The sequence below is a fragment of the Gasterosteus aculeatus genome, chromosome Y, assembly GCF_964276395.1.
Source record: "Gasterosteus aculeatus chromosome Y, fGasAcu3.hap1.1, whole genome shotgun sequence".
NCBI classification, from domain to species: Eukaryota; Metazoa; Chordata; class Actinopteri; order Perciformes; family Gasterosteidae; genus Gasterosteus; species Gasterosteus aculeatus.
The window spans coordinates 8,162,953-8,186,129 of NC_135709.1; positions in this window are offsets into that span (position 1 = coordinate 8,162,953).

Genomic DNA, 23,177 nt, shown 5'->3' on the forward strand with positions numbered 1-23,177 from the left:
GCCAGAATCCGTCACCGGAAAGGGCCCAAGAATGTTCACTCCTACACGCTCCATCGGAGCCTCCACCAGGTACTGCTGCAATGGGGCATGAGAGCGCTGGGTCGGCCCTTTCTGGGCAGTGCAAAGGTCGCAGCAATGCACATACAGCTCAACGTCCCGTCGACAGCTAGGCCAGTAGAACCGTTCTCTGAGGCGGTAGAGAGTCTTGGTATTCCCATAGTGCCCCCCCCCCCCCCACCCCCCGTGGGCAAGCTTTAGGACTTGGGGGCGGAGTGTGCGAGGCACCAGCAATTGTACAAGGTTGCGTCCTCTTTCGGGAGCCCTCCACCTCCGGTACACCACCCCGTCATGGAACTCAAAGTTACCCCATTGCGAGTGGTAGGCCTTTACCTCGGGCCCCAGTGCTGATACCACAGCCCACTCGGGGGGCTGCCCTGCTTCCAGCCAACTTCTAACTAACGCCAGAGTCCCGTCCTCCTTCTGCTGCTCCTCTAACTGCAGGCTGGTCAGTGGGAACAGGTCCGCTTCATTGTCAACCGCCTGCACCGTCGTCACTGCTGGCATTGATTGGTCCTGTTCCTCCTGTCGCTGACAGTAACGGCACTCAACAGCCACGCAGGGGCGTCTGGAGAGTGCATCGGCATTGCCATGTCGCCCTGCCCGATGCTGAATTTCAAAATCCTGCTCTTGTAGGGCCTCCAGCCATCGAGCCACCTGCCCTTCCGGATTTTTGAAGTTCAGCAGCCAAGTGAGCGAGGCATGATCAGTGCGGATCAGGAAGTGGCTGCCGTGCAGGTATGGCCGGAAGTGCTGTAGAGCCCTGGACCACCGCTAGCAGCTCATGTCGTGTCACACAGTAGTTCCTCTCCGCCCGGCTCAAGGAGCGACTAAAGTACACCTCTGCACGTTCCCCATCGTCCCCGTGTTGGGAAAGGACAGCCCCGATCCCCACATTGCTCAGTGTCCACAATAAAGGGCCGGCAGGCATCAGGATAGGCAAAAATCAAGGCTTTGGTTAGCGATGCCTTGATTCAGTTGAAGGCTACGGTGCAAGTGTCATCCCAGAGGAATGGCTGGCCCAGGTTAGTCAGACGATGGAGGGGACTGGGAATCAAAGCAAAATCTCGGATGAAGCGCCGATAGTATGATCCCAGGCCCAGGAAACTTCTCAACTCACTGACGTTAGCTGGGGTTGGCCAGTCATTTACTGCAGTCACCTTTGCTGGGTCTGTAGCTACACCACGAGCACTGACAATGTCTCCCAGGAAAGCTGTTTCTCTTGTTAGCAGTCGGCACTTCGCAGGGTTGAGTCGCAACCGGGCATGGCGGATGGCGGTGAAGACTTCTTGAAGGTTGATAAGGGCTCTGTCGAAGTCATTGGCATGTACCATCAGGTCGTCCAGGTACACAACGCAATAATTCCGGGGAATACCCGCCAGCACCCTTTCCATCAAAGACAGAAGGGTGTGCTATTTGACAAGTGGGCCGCTGCCTGCTCGGCAGATGGCTTCCATTCCCTGAGAGGACTACTCCTGGTAGAGGACTTTAAAAAGTGCCTGCCCGAGCGCATTGTTGTCTATTTAAATGAGCAGAAAGTAACAACTTTAACTGCTGCAGCAATTTTAGCAGATGAGTATGTGTTGATTCACAAAACTACCTTTTCCCCTGCCCCTGACAGACCACGTCGTGTCCCTGGTTCGCCACCCTCTGTCCGAAAAATACCAAGTGCAGAAAAAGAGGAAAGGAAATGTTTCTACTGTCATCTGGGAGGTCATGTAATTGCTGTCTGTCTGGCTTTGAAACGTAAAGAACAATCTTCGCGGTTTGTCCAGCCTAAGGGCATTGGTTTGATTAAAGCTAAACAGACAAAGACTGAACGGGAGAAATGTCAAGACGTGGATGCCTGTTTCAAACCATTTGTCTTTGACGCACGCATCTCCCTCACCGGCATGACTGAAGATCAGCGCTCTGTCCAGGTGCTAAGGGACACCGCATGTTCCCAGTCGGTTATTTTGGCGTCGGCGTTACCTTTTTCCGAGCAATCAGCTTGTGGGTTTGGTGCGGTGCTCCGCGGCATTTAAATGGGATACATTCCCCGTCCCGTACACAACGTTCACATGGAATCTGATTTAGTTACGGGATTCTTTCCTGTCGCTGTGTGTGCCGCTCTGCCAATTCAAGGTGTCATACTTTTAGTGGGGAACGACATTGCTGGAGGTAAGGTAACTCCTACGTTAGAGGTGCTGGATTCACCTCCGTCCGGCACCGGGGCTTTGGCAACTTCTCCGGTGAAGTCTCAGGTCAGAAGTCTCACTAACTGACAGTATACTTATGCCCATGTTTTCTGGAGGGACAGAGCTTGAGGAAGTGGAGGAGCCGATCGCTGTGCAATCTGTGCCTGACGGTGAAACCAGCGGTCCATCCAGCCCGAATGTGCTTCCAGTTACGCGCGGGCGCCTGGCGAGCGCACAGAGAGAGGATCCAACACTACAGCGTTGTTTCCGAAGGGTGGTGAGTGACAACGGTAAAGCAAGTGGGGAGAAAGTAGCCTTTATCTAGATAAAGATGTCCCAGTGCGCAGATGGACCCCTCTCCCAGATACTGATGCAGATTGGAATGTCGTGTACCAGATTGTGATGCCTACGGTCTATAGACAACATGTGCTGTCAGTCGCACATGAAAGTAAATGGTCAGGCCACTTAGGTGTCACAAAAACGTACCAGCTTGTCCTAAAACACTTCTTTTGGCCAGGGTTGAAGGCGGATGTCACAAAGTTCTGCCGTAGTTGCCACACATGTCAAGTAGCAGGTAAGCCAAACCAAACAATCTCTCCCGCGCCTCTGCATCCTATTCCTATAATCGAAGAGCCATTCGATCGCGTGCTAATAGGCTGCGTGGGCCCCTTACCTCGCACGAAAAGTGGAAACCAATACTTGCTTACCATTATGTGCGCGGAAACCCGTTTTCCTGAGGCGATCCCACTTTGTAACATTACGGCCAAAATGATAGTGAAATCCCTCACGAAATTCTTTTCTACCTTCGGCCTACCCCGGGTAATTCAATCAGACCAAGGTACGAATTTTCAGTCCAAAATGTTTAAACAGGTGCTTGCCACACTAAATGTTAAACATGCTGTTTCTTCTGCTTATCATCCCGAGTCACAGGGGTCTCTAGAGCGATGGCATCAGACACTCAAGTCCATGCTCCGTAAGTATTGTTTGGAAAACGGACCTAATTGGGATGATGGGGTTCCGTTTGTTTTGTTTGAAGCGCGTGAAGCCGTTCAGGAGTCCCTGGGGTTCAGTCCCGCGCAGCTCGTATTTGGGCATACGCCCCGTGGTCCTCTAAAAACGTTACATGACCAGTTCATGTCGCTAAAGTCGTCACCGGCCAAAAACGTATTGGATTATGTCCGCCACTTCCGTGAGCGACTACATGTTGCTAATACACTCGCTAAACAGGCACTTTCCGGTTCGCAAGAAGTGATGAAGCGTCACTATGACCGTTCAGCTGTAACTCGCCGTTTTCAACCTGGTGATTTAGTATTGCCGTTACAGCCTTCCTCACGCCTGTGATGATTTGCGGCCGCGTCATCCAGTCCAGTTGGGCACTAGACTCCCTAATTCGGAAGCCATAGCGCAGTTACCTTCCTGGCTACTACATTTACCTGTTGAGCATAGACAGGGTGTAATCGACCTTAAAAAATGTAGGGCTACCGGCGTGTGTAGGGCTACTGGCGTGTGTAGGGCTACCGGCGTGTTTAGTGATGTACCGACCACAACAACTTTAGTAAAACATGATAGATAGATTGATTGATAGATAGATTGAGCTGACCGACCCGCGTCCGATAAAACAACACCCGTATCGTGCGAATCAAACTAAGCGAGAACTGATGAAAGGGGAAGTGCAATATCTTGAAAATGGGTTTGCTGAACCCAGTTCTAGTTCGTGGAGTTCACCCTGTATTGTGGAGGCTAAGCCCGACGGCTCGCCGCGGTTCATTACCGATTTCCGTAAAGTGAACTCTGTTACAGTGCGCGACTCGTACCCATTACCGAGAATGGAAGATTACCTGTTAAAAGGTTACTGGCAGGTACCCTTGACCGACCGTGCAGCGGTGATTTCGGCGTTTGTTACTCCTGACCATTTTGCGCAGTACAAGGTAATGGCGTTTGGCATGTGCAACGCACCCGCCACATTCCAGCGTTTAGTTAATACTGTGTTAGCTGGGGTAACTAATTGTAACGCATATTTGGATGACGTAATTGTGTACACAGAGACGTGGGAGGAGCACCTGCGCATCTTGGAGCAGGTCTTCCGCAGACTCGCCCAAGCCAACCTCACGTTGAAGTTGGCAAAGTGTGAGTTCGGTAAAGCGACCGTCACCTATTTAGGAAGACAGGTAGGGCAGGGACAGGTGTGCCCTTTAGAAGCAAAAAGTGCCGTTTCAGGTTGTCCCGCCCCCTCTACGCGTAAAGCGCTACGGTCGTTCCTTGGAATGGCAGGATACTACAGAGTTTTCTGCCGTAACTTTTCGACTATTGCCCAGCCATTAACTCGGTTATTGAGCCCTAAAGTAGAGTTTGTGTGGTCTACAGACTGTCAGATCGCATTTGGCAGCCTCAAGGCACTCCTCTGTCACGCCCCCGTGCTAACAGCTCCCGATTTTGCCAAGCCGTTCAAGCTTGAGGTGGACGCCAGCGGCGTGGGGGCCGGAGCGGTTCTCCTACAGGAAGATGCGGAGGGAATAGATCATCCAATATGCTATTTTTCCAGGAAGTTTACTAAGCCTCAACTTAACTACTCCACCATTGAGAAGGAGACACTTGCTTTGCTGTTAGCCTTACAGCACTTCGAGGTGTATGTTGGATCCAGCTCCCTGCCAATTGTTGTTTATACTGATCATAACCCTCTGGTTTTTCTCTCCCGCATGTACAACCATAATCAGCGCTTGATGCGATGGGCCCTGATTGTGCAGGACTACCAGTTGGAGATCTGCCACAAGAAAGGGTCCGATAACATAGTGGCTGACGCATTGTCCCGGTTACAGTAATATAGAGGTATTTGTTATATTTGTGTGATGTGTTAAATAACTGGGAGGTTGTGTTTATGGGAGGGGGTGTTACGGCTGCCGACGGCAACCTCAGGTGAACAGGGAGTCAGGCTGCAACCTCCCACGACGCAGAGGGAAGACCGAAGCGGATCCGCCTGGAAGACTCCCAGCCAACCAGAAGAGGGCATTGGAGTGCGCGCCAGGCTTAAAAGGCCAAAAGAATTGCAGCTGGCGGCGGCTACCAGATCCAGAGAATGACTGTGAGAGCGAGGAAGAGGGCCAGGGCCAGGCACCACTGAAACTCTGCACCTCACAGAACGTGTGTTAGCCACATTAGGAGCAGGGGCGCCGTTGGGGATGTATCTTTATGTTTTGGTTAATGTAAGTAAGGATTTTTGTTACTTGTTGGTTTTGGCATAGTCTTCCTTCTGAAGGCCTCCTTTTGTTCTATTCGGTTTTTGATTTACACGGCACCCCCGGCCCCTTCCCTCAGTTCGTACGCTCTTGTGTTTGTTTCTTGACTCCAAGAATAAATATTCTTTTTCACCCAACAAAAAAAGTCTGGTTTTATGTATGCGTCCGTCTCCCCCTAGCGACTGGACGTAACAACCGCTCAAACGTAGCCGGCACGTTGCAGAGTCCGAATGTCATGACGGGGAATTGCCACAGCCCTTGCCCGATGGTGAAAGCGGTCTTAGGTCTTGCGTCGGGGGGCAGCCCTACCTGCCAGTAATCGCTGCGCAGGTCAAGGGAGCTGAACCAGCTGGACCCGCGATGTAATCGAGAGCATCGTCAATGCGAGGTAGGGGGTACAAGTTTTTTTTGGTGACATTGTTGAGACGTCGATAGTCCACACAGAACCGCCAGTTGTTGTCCTTCTTCCTTGTACGGCCAGGGCTGCCCATGGACTGTCCGAGTGCTCAATTACTCCTGCAGCAGCCATCTCGCGAATCCCCTCCTCCGCAGCTTGCTGTTTACTGAGGGTCGATTGGGCCGCAGATGGATGGGCTGTGCAGAGCCGGTATCGATGGAATGCTGGACCAACCCCATCTGCGTGCAGTCTTTGTCTTTTGCCGCAAATATATCTGTATAATTATCCAGAAGGCACCCAACTGACGCTGCTGTTCCGGGTCCAGACCAGCACTGCTGCGCTCCATAAATCACGGAAGGCTTCCACCGTCTCACTAGAGGAAGAGACAGTTGGTGCAATGGAGGCAGCCAAGGTGGCCTGTTGATGTGCAGGGCCACTGGCGACGGAAGGCATGGGTGTTGGTGCGGCCCTACCGGACTGGAGCTCCACAATCTCTGTGCCAAGGGTGATGGTTGCTCCTAACACGTTGACACAGGCACCCCAGCGAGTCAGCAGGTCCAAGCCGATGATACATGGGTCCCGAATGTCAGCAAGCCAGAACTTGTGCACCAGCTCCTGGGCCCCAGCCCGGACTTTCAGTGCCTTGGTCCCTCTCATGCCAGGTCGTTCCCCCGTTACCGTGACCATTTGAGTGGTGGTTGTCGAACAAGTCTTTGGGAGGTCTCCGCTAGTACCAGGGAGGATGCCAGGTCGTACCAAGGAGATGGTGGACCCTGTGTTGACCAGCGCCCGACACGGTTGGCCATCCAATTTGCAGTTCAGGTACAGCCCTTCAGTGTGTCCGAGGCGGCCGACTAAAGTGCATCGGCCATGGAGGGGGACTGGAGGCCGGAATGGTGCACCCCTCGCTACACCATTCCTCTGTTGTTTCCCGCTGGTGGAGTGTCTCTGGGTTTCGGAGTTGGGGCTGGGCAATTTCTGGCTATGTGACCCGGTTTGTCGCAACGATAACAGCGGTCAGTAGGCTGGGGGGGACGCGCCTGGGTGCTGGAGGCCAGGGCTGTATCCATTGTGGTGGAGGCCTCACCTGACGGACCTCTTCTGCTTCTTCTTCCTGGTCATAATCGGTAAGCCTGACACATGGCTGTTGGTGGAGAGTTCTTTTCTGGCTGGGCCATGCGGTGAGTAATCCCTCTGCTCGTTCAACCTTGTGGAGTACATCACTGAGGGTCTGGGGTCTGACGAGAGCAACATGCTGACGCAACTGCTCAGGTGCAAGTCCTCTCAGGAAAGCGTGGAGGGCTAGTTATTCTTGCGCCGCTGCTTGGAAGTGCGGGTAACCCAGTCGGGCGTGTAGCTGCACATCTGCTGCGAAGGTGCCCACACTTTCTTCTCCGTGGCAGCGGCGGCTGGCTAGTTCCTCCCTGCTCTGGTCAGCAAGAAGCCGCTGTCTAAATTGCCTTTTTAATGCCATTGTTAGGGCCTGTAGGTTCCCTTGTTCTGCTGCAGCTAGGTCACAAAGCACCTGCACCGCCTTGCCTCCTAATGCTAGGGCTAGATGGGTGGAAGCCTCTTCGCTGTCCCAGCCGCTGCGTTGGGCTGCTAGATGAACTTGTGACAAATATGGCTCCAGCTGTGTCGTCCTATCGTATTTGGGTAGTTTGACTGATGTCCTTGGCTTGATTGAGGAGCCTTGTAGGCCAGGTGTGAAGACCTGTGGCTGGTAGTAGCCATCCTGGTCAGTCGAGGGTCTTCCGTAGCCATGGGTGGTGGGTGAGGCCTTGAAACGTTCCCCTGCTGGCGTAGCCGTCTGGTACTGCAGCCATCAGGGAGGGCTAGGTGTTGTCTTTTTTCTAGTAGCTGTATCCCACTTCTGACACCAATGTGGCGAGCTTGGCCAGATGAATGAGACAGGAGACTTGAATTACTTTTGCTGCCTTTCGTGTGTTTTGTATACCACTAGACCCCAGGAGATAGACACTTCATTAAGGCGTTGAACACAGAACTTCACCCACAGCCATACTCAGTTGGGTCATGGTGCCCACACTCTTAAAACTAACACATTAAACTAACAGTAACATTTAAGCACAACACAACAGAACTTATAAAAACACACATAAACTTAAACACTTGACCAAACAACATAACAGATAGGGATTTAAATGCATCCGAAGATTACTCGGCATTAGTCAACGGTATATTCCTTTAAATTAGGGCTTGAAACAAACCGTTTAAGTGGGTTTAGCTAGCCTAGCACAGCTAACTATCCTTGCTTTGCTATGATTGAGAGTCACAAGCTAGCTAATGTTGTATTCAAATGTGAAGGGTGGGACCTTAGTACCTGGGAGCCTCAGCATAGAGCGGGAGGCTTAAACTCAAGGAAAGCCTCTCTATATAAAGGAGATCCCGAGTTGAGCAACTCACGTTTGTTCTCGTTGTCCGGCATGTGCTGAAGTCTGGGTTGCTCTGTTTGTTGCTCGCCAGTACCATGTGGGTGAGCAAACTATACTAAGGAGGTAGGTTGTGCAATTTTAATCTACATCCTGTAGGCCATGGGAAAATTAATATAATGTTCTTTCCTATGGTAGAAGGTCAGACCTGAACCAGACCTGGTGAGCCCAGGGTCCTACCTGCTGGTGCACAGGTGCATTGGGCCTAGGAGGTAGGAAGTTGGCCTTGCAAGCAGATTATGCGTTTTGTAATGAGAAGGATGATAGGTACTCGGCTGAACTGGTGACACGGAGTGGTCAGCAGGGCAGCCATTGCTCTTTTTCTCCAACCATAGTTTTAGTTTAGATTATGCTCTAGTGCCTCCATCTTGCTCTCTCTCTTAATAGAAATAACAAACTGATATTGTGCCTTTTTTTGATGACCGTTGCTTCACCCTTCCCCACTTTTTATTGTGTTGTCTTTTAACCAGAATCATTAATCATATTTGTGTGTATTGGTGTGCAGTGTGCAGTGTTTTTATTGTTGGAAGTGTCATTGTTGCGCCCGGTCAATCACTACTGGTATAAATTATTTGGATGTGGTTTTATAAAGTTATTGTTTAAATAAAAGTGATATTGCACTGTACACGCAGAAGCCTCTGTCTGTCTATGATCTACCTTGTATGGGGTTTTTGGCCAGTAAGATAATTCAGGGTCTCTCCCCTCCAAAGAGAGTGGCGTTGTCACGTCTGGATATTATTCCAAAGTATTTTAAGTGTCCATTTGGTCACATTTGGCGTTGTCAGCAGGACAGACGCAGAGGCTTTTTGTGTTTTTAATTGGAGGCACTGAGATTGTAGAGCAACAGGTTAGGGTTGGAGAGAAAGAGCAGTGGTCGTCCAGGAGGAGAGCCAGAGGACATCCGCCACCCTCCAGCTGCAGTACCATCCGTGTGCATACATTGTGGACATTTCTGGGGGTGTTATTCGCCTCTATCCTGGTTATTGACATTTTGGCCGTGAAAAACACAGTAAAATGACTGAATCTGATCAACAAATCAGGGCCTTGACTGAACTTGTTAAGCAGCTACAGGCAGAGAATAATAGGCTCAAAGACCGGGGTAATGAGTCACTGACTGTAGAGGCCCCTGGGTCATCTAGCCAGGTAACTGCTAACGGGGTCAGGAATAATCCAGCACTCGAGCGGGTGTATGTTTATGCACCAAGAGAAAGAGGATGTCCACGCTTTTCAGGAGTTATTGTTCAGGATGGTTTGACTGTAGAGGATTGGGTGGAGGAGGCGAAAAAATCCTCGCTAGTACGGCAAACCTCTGTAGCTGAATAGGCAACGTTCCTCTGTGATCTTTTAGATGTGGAAGCTAAAAGAGAAGTTAAATTTTGCTCTCCCACAGATCGAGCCAACCCAGACTTAATTTTTACTATATTGCTTGATAATCTTGGTTGTGATCAAACTTATGTGACTCTACAGAGACAGTTCTTTCAACGCAGACAATAGGACAATGAGTCTATCCGTGAATTTTCTCATGCTTTGTTACATTTGATGGAGCTGCTTAAATGCAAAGATCCACGTGGTGTTTCACGCCCGGAATTGGTCATTCGTGACACTTTCATTGAAAATGTACGTGATGCTAAATTACAGCATGAATTAGCTCACCTGGTTCGGCAACACCCTAACCAGTCATTTACCGAGGTACGTAATGCAGCCATCAAATGGGAAAAGCAAGGGCTCACTATTGGTACACAAAGAGCACAAGTCTATTCTTGTGACTCTCATGCCTTAGGAGTTGGTCAGGGTGATGTTGATACTAATGCCATTTCTGTTGGGCCGAGTGATGAGTTGGGGGAATTGAAGGAGTGTTTACGTAAACAGCAGGTACAACTTGACGCCTTTCTTAGACACCTGGGCCCCTCTTCCTCTGTCCCTAACGATGTAAATCCCCAGGACTTCCCCAATGGCAATAGGCCGAGGCCATACAACTTTTAGCCAGATGGTAAACCAATATGCATGCAGTGCAACAGAACAGGTCATATTGCAAGGTTTTGTCGGGATGACGTTGGTGGGCTCCCAGGGGGGGGTGGGGTCAAGGGGACAGGGCCAAAGGGTGGGGGTAGGAGTGAATGCGGTTGAGCAGCTGGCTGATCTACATTCCCCCTCCATGTCGGTACACGTGGAGGAGCAGTTTGGGGACCCAGGTAGGGGGGTTGTGTTTATTCAGTCCACGGCAGCACACCCCCAGCCCCTCCCTCCCCCCTCCCTGGCCTGGATGAGCTGAAGTGGCCTGACGTGCCTCCCAAGGATATACAAGCAGCCAAGACACTGTTAACTAAATATCGAGATGCGTTCAGCTTTGAGGTTGGGGAGTTGGGCTGTACCAACTTGATCCACCACAACATCCCAGTGATGGACGAGGCCCCGGAACGCCTGCGATACCGCCGTCTCCCCCCCTCTCAGTTTTCACTCGTTAAGGCCCATATACAAGATCTGCTACAGCGGGACATCGCGAGAGTGAGCCCCTACTCTTCCCCAATCGTGGTGGTCCAGAAGAAAGATGGGGATATACGGCTGTGTGTCGATTATAGACAACTCAACGCCAAGACAAGAAAAGACGCCTACCCTCTGCCACGCATAGAGGAGTCATTGGATGCCCTGACAGGTGCCAAATGGTTCTCAACTCTCAACTTGGCAAGTGGTTACAATCAAGTACCCATGGCAGAGAAAGACAAAAAGAAGACTGCTTTCTGCACCCCGTTTGGCCTTTTCGAATTTAACCGGATGCCATTTGGACTTTGCAACGCACCAGGCACCTTCCAACGTCTGATCGAGCGCATCTTTGGGGACCAGAGTTTCCAGTCACTGCTGCTGTACTTGGACGATATCGTTATCTTCTCTACGACCTTCAGTCAACACTTGCAGCGGTCGGAGATGGTCCTGAGTCGACTCCAGAAGCACAACCTGAAACTGAAGATGTCTAAATGCCACTTCGTTCAGCGGGAGGTGAAATATCTGGGCCATGTCTTTTCCTCTAACGGTGTGACTACCAACCCGGAGAAGACCAGGGCAGTAGCGGAGTGGAAACGTCCATCAACGGTGACCGAACTCCGTCCCTTTGTAGGTTTCTGCTCATATTATAGACGTTACGTAGAGGGATTTGCTAAGCATGCTGCTCCACTTCACCGGCTGGTCGGAGAGTTGGAAGGAGGCCCCAAGAAACCACGGTCAAGAGTCTGTGTCAAGTTGGGAGGACATTGGAGTGAACACTGTGAACAAGCATTCCAGGCACTAAAGAACAAATTAATCACCGCCCCTGTCCTGGGCTATGCCAACAGTCAGCAGCCCTTCATCCTGGAAACCGATGCCAGTCATCAGGGCCTTGACTCTCCCAACAACAGGATGGCGTACGCAGGCCAATCGCTTTCGTGAGTCGGGGACTAAAGCCAACGGAGAGGAACGTGTCCAACTACAGCTCCATGAAATTGGAATTTCTGGCCTTGAAGTGGGCCGTCACAGAGAAGTTCAGGGAATACCTTTTTAGGGACAACCTTCACAGTATACACAGATAACAACCCCCTGAGCTATCTCCAGACGGCAAAATTGGCAGCTGTAGAACAACGGTGGGCATCCCAGTTGGCCAGTTTCCCCTTTGACATTAAGTACCGCCCCGGTACTGCCAATCAAAATGCCGATGCCCTCTCCCGCCAACCAAACACCCCAGTGCCCCAGTCCCTCCCTGCTGTCGTGCCTGGCTTCTCCGTCCCCTCACAGGTGGCCAATAGCTCCATTCAGCACCGGGGGGGGGGGGGGGGGGACCATGGCTCCCTGCCAGTACCATGGTCATAGACGCAGCTCCAGTGCGGGAGAGGGCTGACCTGCAGGCACTGCAAGCCACTGACCCAGTGATTAAACCGTTCCTTATCTACTGGAGGAGAGGACATCCCCCAAACAAAGTAGAACGGTCAAGGGAATCCGACCAGGTTTTGGAGCTCGCTCGGCAGTGGAGGAGAATAAGGGAGAAGGACTGTGTGCTGTATCGGGAAGTACAGATGCCCCCAGGCCGAAATACAGTGCACCAGCTGCTATTACCAAAAGCACTACAGACGGAAGTACTGACCAGTCCACATGACAACCATGACCACCAACAGCCCTTGTCCGGGAAAGGTGTTACTGGCCCAACATGCGCTTGGACATCACCCAGTGGTGTGTGTCATTGCCAAAGCGGTACGGCCATCAGTCAGAACCTTTATGGGGCACCTAACGGCCTCCAAACCATTAGAAGTACTGGCCATTGACTTTACCACATTGGAGAGAGCTAGTGATGGAAGAGAACACATCTTGGTCGTGACCGACGTCTCTAAATTCACTCAAGCATATCCAACATCCGATCAAAAGGCCCACACAGTAGTTAAAATCCTGACTGAAAAATGGTTCTACACCTACGGGGTCCCTAAACAGGTCCATTCTGACCAGGGCCGGAGCTTTGAAGGAGAATTACTCAAACGCCTCTGCCAGCTGTATGGCGTAGCAAAAACTAGGACGACCCCCTACCACCCTGAGGGACAATGTGAGAGGTTTAACTGAACATTTCATGACCTGCTGCGCTCCCTCCCAGGTGACAAGAAGCGAAAGTGGCCTCAAATGCTCCCCCAGCTACTGTTTGCCTACAACACCACAGTCCACCAGTCTACTGGCCATTCACCATACAAACTGATGTTCGGTCAGAAACCCCAGCTGCCTGTTGACTTATTGCTGGGACGAGCCGACGAAGAGACGGCCTCTACTACACCAGATGATTGGGTGAAAGAACACCAAGATCACCTGGCCTCGGTGTATGTGAATGCCAGGAAACAGCTGGGTGCAGCTGCTGAAGCTAAGGAGTGGCGTCAACCCCCAACAATCACTTCCATCCTTCCAGTCGGCACCCTGGTCTATCGTAAGAACCATGGACCAGGACGAAGGAAAATCCAGGACGTGTGGGAATCATCAGTTTACCAAGTGGTGGAATGTCTTGATGACGTGGGTGCGGTATACAAGATACAGCCTCGCAACAAACCAGAGCAGCGGAAGAATGTCCACTGCTCGCAAATAAGGCCAATCACTGAAAAAGGAGCCCTGGTGTCAGAACCACTGACATTGCCCCCCCCACCCAGCCAATGGGACGACATTCCGACGAATTGAGGAGGAGGACAGTAACGACAGTTTTTCGCCAGGCTTCGTAGTCCTCCCAAATGTCCCCTCTCAAAACCGACGGAATTCAGGGCAAATGGAGACACACCCGATGACAGAAAGGGAACCAGACTCAGACGCTCCTCCCCTAGTCACTGGTGCAGTGCCCATTCAAGAGCCCCCAGGACTTCCAGAGAATGGCCCACAATCTCCGGAAAGGCCAGAGACAGCCCTCCAGTCACTGGAGCCAGAGCCGGTAGTTGTGAGACGCTCACACAGAAACACTGCCGGTCAACACTCTAACCCATTTAACCTACCCCGGCCCTGGGCCCAACCAACCCCACCTCCGTCAGTACCCACCTAGCATGTGACATTCAGGCCATGGAACTAATGCCCCTGTAGCCAGGGCAAGTTATGTTACCGGGACGGCAACCTTTTAAAGTGGGGGTGTATGTGAAGGGTGGGACCTTAGGACCTGGGAGCCTCAGTATAGAGCGGGAGGCTTTAACTCAAGGAGAGCCTCTCTATATAAAGGAGATCCCGTGAGAGTTGAGCAACTCACGTTTGTTCTCGTTGTCCGGCATGTGCTGAAGTCTGGGTTGCTGTTTGTTGCTCGCCAGTACCGTGTGGGTGAGCAAACTATACTAAGGAGGTAGGTTGTGCAATTTTAATCTACATCCTGTAGGCCATGGGGAAATGAATATAATGTTCTTTCCTATGGTAGAAGGTCAGACCTTAACCAGACCTGGTGAGCCCAGGGTCCTACCTGCTGGTGCACAGGTGCATTGGGCCTAGGAGGTAGGAAGTTGGGCTTGCAAGCACATTATGCGTTTTAATGCGTAATGAGAAGGATGATGGGTACTCGGTGATTAATGGCTGTTTTGTACATTGCAGGCTGACACGGAGTGGTCAGCAGGGCAGCCACTGCTCTTTTTCTCTGACCATAGTTTTAGTTTAGATTATGCTCTAGTGCCTCCATCTTGCTCTCTCTATAGAAATAACAAACTGATATTGTGCCTTTTTTTGATGACCGTTGCTTCCCCCTTTCCCACTTTTTATTGTGTTGTCTTTTAACCAGGATCATTAATCGTATTTGTGTGTGTTGGTTTGTAGTGTTGGCTATTTTAGCCTTTCTTAACAGTGTGCAGTGTTTTTATTGTTGGAAGTGTCATTGTTGCCCCCGGTCAATCACTACTGGTATAAATTATTTGGATGTGGTTTTATAAAGTTATTGTTTAAATAAAAGTGATATTGCACTGTACACGCAGAAGCCTCTGCCTGTCTATGATCTACCTTGTATGGGGTTTTGGGCCAGTAAGATAATTGAATTCAGGGTCTCTCCCCTCCAAAGAGAGTGGCGTTGTCACGTCTGGATATTATTCCAAAGTATTTTAAGTGTCCATTTGGTCACACAAAAATGAAGAAATGCCGGACAGCTGAAATAGAGTGATGCCGGCGCGACTGAAATGACCCGATAAATTGAAGCATTCATTGATTTAAGCCAGTGGTTCTTAACCTTGTTGGAGGTACTGACCCCCACCAGTTTCATATGCGCATTCACCGAACCCTTCTTAATTGGAAAAATACAATTCAAAACATAGGTATATATTTTACTGGTGCACAAAATGAACCGTGCATCAACATCAGTGTTCAAAGAACAAAACCATTAAAACAATTTTTAATACTTCTGCCAGTTTTGGAGGCAAGGTTTTTGTTGCCAACGCATGCCTGTGCAGAATACAATGAGTAACAATGATGTGTGGTGCATCGACTTTCACTAGCGCACCAAAACCAGACTTTCTTCCCAGCATGACTGGAGCTCCGTCCGAACAAACTGCAGAAACCATATCCCACGAAAGATGGTTGTCTTTGAAGAAGTCATCCACAAGTTTCTTCACATCGGCTGCCTTAGTTGTTGTCGTAAGAGGCTTACAAAATAAAAAATCTTCCTTTATCACGTTGTCTTTCACATAGCGCACAAATACAGCAAGCTGGCTTAGATTGGAAACGTCTGTGGTCTCGTCCAGTTGAAGGCTGAATTTTGCCGGGCTTGAAATCAGATCTGCAACTACTTGAGCCAAGATGTCTTTGCTCATGTCCTCTATTCTGTCGCTAATGGTGTCATTTGAAAGAGGAATTTGGTATAACTGAACTTCAGCCGCTTTTCCCATCATGATATTCGCCATCTTCAACACAGCTGGTTTTATGAGTGTGCCCCACCAGGCAGATTGTTTGGCAGAGCTGGGGGAGAACTGCCTTTTCAGCACAATGGATCTGACCAGCGGGTTTTACAACATGCCACTCAGGATCAGGAGGAAACATTTATTACCATAATATGCCAAACATACAAGGAATTTGTCTTGGCGGTTGGTGCGCGACAGTAGACAATGTGACAATAGACAAGACAGCAGTGCACAAGTAATAAAATAAAGTAAAATGAAATGCTAATGCAATGGGTTAGTAAATAAGGCTATGGGTTAGTATAAAACAAGGGAATAAAGTTAAAAATTTTAAATATTAAAAAAGTTAAAAAAGAAATATTAAGCATAAAGTGCACTAACGAACAAGTAACAAAGTGACGAGTGACGACAAAGTGATGAATTACAGTTAAAGTGACATGTGCAGTGTGAAGGGGAGTGACCGGTGGAATGTTATAGTCAGTCAGTGGGGGGCCGGGCTCTGTTGATGAGCCCGACTGCCGACGGGAAGAAACTGTGTGGCGGGAGGTCTTAGTCCTGATGGACCTCAGCCTCCTGCCAGATGGAAGGGGCACAAACAGTTTTTGTCCGGGGTGAGAGGGGTCGGCTACGATCTTTTTAACTCGCTTCAGAGACCTGGAAGCGAACAAGTCCTGCAGGGATGGCAGATTGCAGCCGATCACCCTCTCTGCACCCGTCTCCATGAGGACGACAGGAAGTACTCTGCCTTCACTACCCCCATGGGTCTGTATGAGTACAACCGTCTTCCGCAGGGCCTCTGCAACAGTCCCGGGTGCTTTATGCGCATGATGACGAGCATTTTCAGTGACCAAAACTATTTGGATGACTTGCTAGTGTTTGCACCTGATGAGGAGACTGCCTTGCTGTGCCTGGAGATGGTGTTTAAGAGGCTGCGTAGACACAACTTGAAGTTATCCCCTAAAAAGTGCTTCTTCCTCAGGAGGTCTGTAAGGTTTCTTGGCCACATTGTTGATGCGAATGGTGTTTCAACAGACCTCAGCAAGGTTGAGAGCATCACAAACATGGTGAGCACTGACCTTGGAGTCTGATGGTGTGACTCCGTCCCAAAAGCGCATACGGTCTTTCTTAGGGATGGTAAATTAGTATCAACACTTAATGCTCGGTTACTTTGCTGGGTTGCCAAGTTGGCAAGTTACGACTTTGATATCAAGTGCGTTCCGGAGCCACGGAACATTGTAGCTGATGCCCTGAGTCGTGTGCCGTTTGTCAAGGCGAGTGTTGGTCACAGGCTGCTCGCTGAACCTTATGAGGGCCTCCTCACAGAAGTCAAAGACATGTCAAGTTTCTCTGTCCAAAATGCTTTGCGGTCATCCGGTCATAACAGGGAGCCCTCCCCTTTGAGCAACAATGCCCAGTCTGCATGCAGCCCACAGCTCATGCACATTCAGTCTGTTGCAAAGTGTAATGGGAAAATGATATGTGACCCTTTTAATTTGTATAACCAGTTTATTAGTTGCAAGTGCTTAGGTCACAAAGGCCCTGACATAAGAACTGATGTCTCCCACTTGGATTAGATGTTTCCAGCGTCATAGCTGTAGAGATTGAACAAAGTGTTTGTTATGTCTATGACCACCTTTGTTTTAGCATGTTGGGAGAGCAAGGATACGGTCAAAGAGCTGACGTGTCTTACATGGATAAGATGTTCCCAGTACCCTGGCTGTAGATACTCAACAAGATGGTTAACGGTTTCTGTTGACGCCACCGATATCTAAATTTAGGTATAAGAACTGCCTCGATGTGTTGGGAAGAAAAGGAGGTTCTTGACAGTCTACTGACCACGTAGCTGTTGTGACCCTTTTTCCCTTGCAAGGAAATAAACGGAGAAAAGACATACTTGACTCAGAGCCTTTGATTCTTACTTAACGATTGTCTGTGCAAAATCTTCCACCACAAAAGGAAGACATGTCCGCTGTATTACAGTCACACGCTGGATGGGAGGATGGTCCGAGGGTCCGTGCTGTTGAGGTGTTGCAGCACTTACCTCAGTTGTTTCCTCCTGGACAAGACGCCTTACCTACTTACACTGTGAAGGACCTCTGTGATATGCTTTTCGGAGACAGGACCATCTCTTCTGTTCTGTCCTATGTTGAGAGACATTGGAGGCCTTCTAGAAGGGAAATATTCAATGAGTCTGGTCACAAGGTACTTGAAGCACTGGGATAGGCTGACTGTGAAGGATGGTGTACTGCACAGGATTTCAAGAGATCCGAAGACCAAAGCAAAGCCTTTTCAATACATTGTCCCAGACTCACTGAAGACTGAGGTTCTGCAAGGGATTCACGATAGGGCTGGACATCAAGCTCAGTCCAGGGGTCTGAGCTTGGCGAGACAAAGGTTTTTCTGGCCAAACCTCGACAGAGATGAAAGAGACTATGTTCTCCATTGTCAGCTATGCATCGTGAGCCAGTAAGCCGTAAGACAGTCGAGCCTGAAGGACGGGTCCCCCTGTTGTATAATGACAACCCGGCCGCTGGAGTTGGTCCACATTAACATTTGGTCGGCTAAAGACTCCAGAAACAGGTCTGTAGATGTTCTAGTGATGACTGACCATTTTACGAGAATGGATCAGGCATTTTCATGTAAAGACCAGAGAGCTAAACAGGTGGCTAGGGTTCTATGGAACCGATATTTCTGTGTCTTTGGATTCCCATAAAGGATCCATAGTGATCAAGGTGCTGACTTTGAGAGTCTGCTTATTGGTGAGCTTCTCAGGATCTCAGGTGTCAAGAAATCGCACACAACCCCCTATCACCCAATGGAGAATGGGAGTGTTGAACGTTTCAACTGAACCCTGGTATGATTTGAGCACTGCCCCCGGAAGAGAAAGCTGACTGGCCACGGCGCTTACAGACCTTGACGTTGATGTACAACTGTACGGAACATGAGACGACAGGTTACTCCCCATTCTACCTCATGTTTGGTCGGATCCCCCGCCTACCTATTGATGTCCTCTTTCGTGCTGTTCTTCATGACTCTGCTGTGGTGAGCTATGAGAAGTATGTGGCCAGTCTCGCCAACGATCTGAAGGGAGCAATAGTTATTGTTCAGGTCCATGCTACAAAAGAGCAGAATTGACATGCCAAGCTGTATAAGGAAAGTAAAGGGGTCCAATTTAAAGATCGGTGACAGGGTGCTCTTGGCCAACAGGAAGGGAAGGGGTAAAAAGAAGCTTGCTGACAGGCGGGACTCGAAAGTCTACACTGTGGTAGATGTGAATACAGAGACACACACATACAGGATCCGCGACACAATCACTGGACGGGAGAAGGTGGTCCACAGGAACTTGCTGATGCTGGTTAATTTTCTTCCTGTGGGGGATACATGTGACATATCTGATCTGGTCTCATCCTTGCTTGGTACAGGGTCCTCTGTTTCAGGACATGATGGTGGCGAGGCAGAAGAGACCTCGTCTGGGAGCGAGGGGGAGTCTTGTAGTGTGGCGTAAAGCTTTGACACTCAAGGTGACAGTGAATTCCCTATGACTGTGAGAGATGGACAGGGTCCCTTGACCGATGCGGTGCCTGTGGATTCGGAAAGCAAGACCATTGAATGGATTGCTCAGTTGTCTGGCCCAAGCCTGGCTGAGGCGGGCACTGTTGACATGATAAGTGTTGCTTCTGATCCCCAGAACGCAGCTACCTCACTTGAGGACAGCACCACTGATCAATCTGTGACTTGTGATTCTTGCCCTTTGACTGCTGCGGGGGTCTCGAAAGATGTGAGTCAGACTTTGCACTTGATACCATGACACAGACAGATAACACGTCTGACTCTTTGCATACTGTGGTCCAGGTCTCACCCGCACACGTTGGCCGTTTTAATGCGCAGGTCAGGTCAAGATTTGGTTGCTTAATCAATCCTGTGAATAGGCTTATACAGACTATGTCTAGGCAGGATATTGTCGAGGAATGGCTCAAGGTTGAGGCTGTTGTAACTCCGGGTCCTATGTTGTTACTTTTTAATACTATGAGCGGGTGGCTTATGCCTTTATGGCTGGAAATGTTGTATTGGTATAATGTCTCACTGTCCTTTTTGTTTTTTGTTATGAGCCTGTACTGCACTTTGTGTTTGGGTGCTGTGGGGTGTACAAGGCATCCTGTTGCCACTTGTTGGGTTGAGAGGCCTGCGCTGCTCTCGTACCACTTAATTCTTATGGGATACATTTTTTTGTTGGTTTTCTTGATATTGGCCCGTTGTAAGTTGTCAATTTGTAATGTTTTCTTTGCCGTGCAATCGGTAATGAGTGCTCATCTATAATAACATTCAGTGGGGGTGAATGTAACGGAGTTAGAAATACACTTTGTCATTTTTCAATGAATCGCATCTGATTTTTGGTTCATAATCAACAATCCTGTCAAGTGTGTGTGTGAATTTTCTTTTGATGAAAATTGCGATTCATCTCTTCTGCGCCTCCTAGGCTTCCGTAGTCCCGTTTTTCCTTCACAGAAGCGTACGTAACCCTTTATAGACCCTGTGTGTAGGGAGCTGATGTGCGGAGACCAGAAGGCAATGTCTGTGTTTTATTATCTTCTGCAGGTATGTGTTTTATTTTGTTTTAATGTTGAAATTTTTGCAGTTGTCACTCAGTTATTTATTTTGTTCACCTGGGGTTGTTGTTTTCCCCTTTTTGTCATGACTCAGATTTTTGACAAGTTATAATTTAGATTTTGCGCAGTGCCCGTTTTTCCTTTACAGAAGCGTTGCTCTGTTGAAGATACTGTGTGTAGGGAGCTGATGTGCAGACAGAGACCAGAAGGCAATGTCTGTGTTTTATCGTCTTCTGCAGGACCAAATAAATTAAAATTAAGAGTCGGGTTTGAACATGTCCTGGATGTAAGCTGGAACCGATCCATTCACAACATGGTACGTGAGCACCAATGTTTTGAACTGGATGCGGGCAGCCACCGGTAGCCAGTGAAGAGAGCGGAGGAGTGGAGTAGTTTGGGAGAATTTCGGCAGTCGAGCTGCTGCATTCTGGATGAGCTGCAGAGGTTGAATGGTGGTAGCAGGGAGACCTAGGTGCCAGGAGAGAGTTGCAGTAGTCCAGGCGTGAGATGACAAGAGGCTGGATCAGTACCTGCACTGCCTTCTGGGTGAGAAGGGGACGTATTCTCCTGATGTTGTAGAGCAGGGGTATTCAACTAAAATGTTAAGAGGTCCAGTTAGAGAAATTTTCTTGAAGCAAAGGTCCAGAAGATCATAATGTCTAACTATTTAGTGTGATATATATTTAAGTAGCCTGGTAGTTGTATAAACATCTGCATATAATCAATACCTTTCAAATCAAAGGAATTCGGTACGATTAAAACACTTTTTAACAATATTTATTATCATGTAACATAGAACTGGACTTATGTGTGACTGCAGATATGTATAATGCTCTCTCATGAACTAAATAAAAGTAGGGCTGCATTTTTAAAATAAAATAAATACAAAATGAAAATGGTGCATGTAATAATAAATAATAATAATCAAATAAAGTGCTTAACTTCAGAAAAAAATAAATAAAGGGAGGAAAAGCTTAAATGTCCCCGTTTCTGTTTCAGTCCCAAACGATTTTACAGATAATAAATCTTAACACATCTTAACAATTTAACAGTTTTAGAGCATTAGTCTTGCATCCCACTTTCCCACTTTGTTGGTCAGTGGGAGAATTGAGCTCTAGCTTGTGCTGCCAGGACTTTAAACCTGGGCTTGAATGGAGTCAGGGCCATCCGCATGCACATGTGGAGGTGCTCATTGGTGAGCCTCGAACGATATTTATTTTTGATGATATTCATCGTGGAGAAAGCTGCCTTGCAGTTGTAGGTGGAGCCAAACATGGTCAAGATGTATATGGCAACTTTCCTCAGACCTGGAAAAGCTGTCTCAGGGACCGTTTGGAGCCAGAAAGTGGAAGGGTCAGTTCTTAGAAACTGCTCTCTCAGGGACACATCTGCTTGGAGATCAACCAGTTGCATCCGGAGAGGCCCAGGATTTACCCATTTAAAGTGCTGTGTGACTTCCTCTGAGAACCCCCTGACATCCGTGATGATAAATGGGTTCTGAATGAACATGGTGAGCTGCTGTCCAAAGCTGAAGCTGTCAAAACGGTTGCTGAAGTTTACGATCACCTTATCGATGAAGTCAACAAAAGAAGACACATCTCTCTGTCCCTGTACCTGTTCCTGCACTGCTGGGAGGTGTGCACAGTCTCCCTGCAGGTCTTCCTTGAACAACTCAAGTTTCTTTTGAAAGGAGCGGACAGCGGTCATCAGTTCACAAATTGAATTGTCCTTGCCCTGTAGCCTCAAATTCAGTTCATTCAGATGTGTAGTGATATCAACCAAAAAGGCCACATTATCCATCTGTTTCTCATTTCCTAAAAAGAGAGAAAACTGCGTTGCCTTCCGATGTCTTAGCTCTGCCAAAAAAGATGCTACTTCCCTGCTGATGGACCAAAAGCGCGCTAAGACCTTCCCTTTGCTGAGCCGTCTCACATTATTGTGCAGCAAAAGATCATCAGCATTGGCATCAACTTCTCTGAGGAATTCCCTCAGCATGCGATGCTGGGTGGAAGAGGATGCCCTGAGAAAATTGATCATTTTCATCATTGTATTCATCACTTCAGCATGCTCATCTGACAGGAAGGCACAGAGGACAGATTGGTGAATGATGCAATGCTAAGCTATGAGCTCTGGATTGTCCTCTTTCAGTCTTGCTACAGCTCCTTTTTCTCTCCCTATCATAGCAGGGGCTCCATCTGTGGCTATTTTGAAACCACTTGTGTTGGCTCTATTCCTCTCTTCGTTAACATCTCCTTAATGGCCAGGTAGATATCTTCTCCTCTTGTACTGGTTTGAAGGGGAGTGACACCTAACAGGTCTTCACAGAATGCTTTCTGGTCTGTGTTGAAAAACCTGACATACACTAACAGCTGAGCATTGTCACAGATGTCAGTGGACTCATCCACAGCTAAGCCTACACATGGTGCCTTATGTATGGCTTCATTTAGCTGGGTTAGCACATCATGAGTTAATATTTCACCTTTCTTTGTGGCAGATGATGCTGACATGGGTATTTACTTTATCTTATCACAAAGCTCTTGTTTTGGTTTTCCGTCAAGTAATGTTTCAGCGACGACACTCATGCATTCTTTGACAAGCCCTCCATCAGTAAATGGCTTTTTGTGTTGCCCCAAAATCCAAGCAACTCTGAGGGAACACTCATGAGCACGTTGTTGGGCAGTGAACGTGTGGCTCAGGATCCTGGTTGACTGTTCATATTGGGCTGTGAGGCCACTTATTTTCTGTGATCTCACTTCGGATTTGAGTGGGTATGTTTGTTCAAAACCTTTATGTTTTGTCTCATAATGGCGTTTCACATTGCCACTTTTAATAAGTGCCACGGTTTCTGAACATATAAGACACACTGGTTTTGTGCTCCCTGTGGGAAGTATGAACAGAAATGAGTCTGTCCATTCC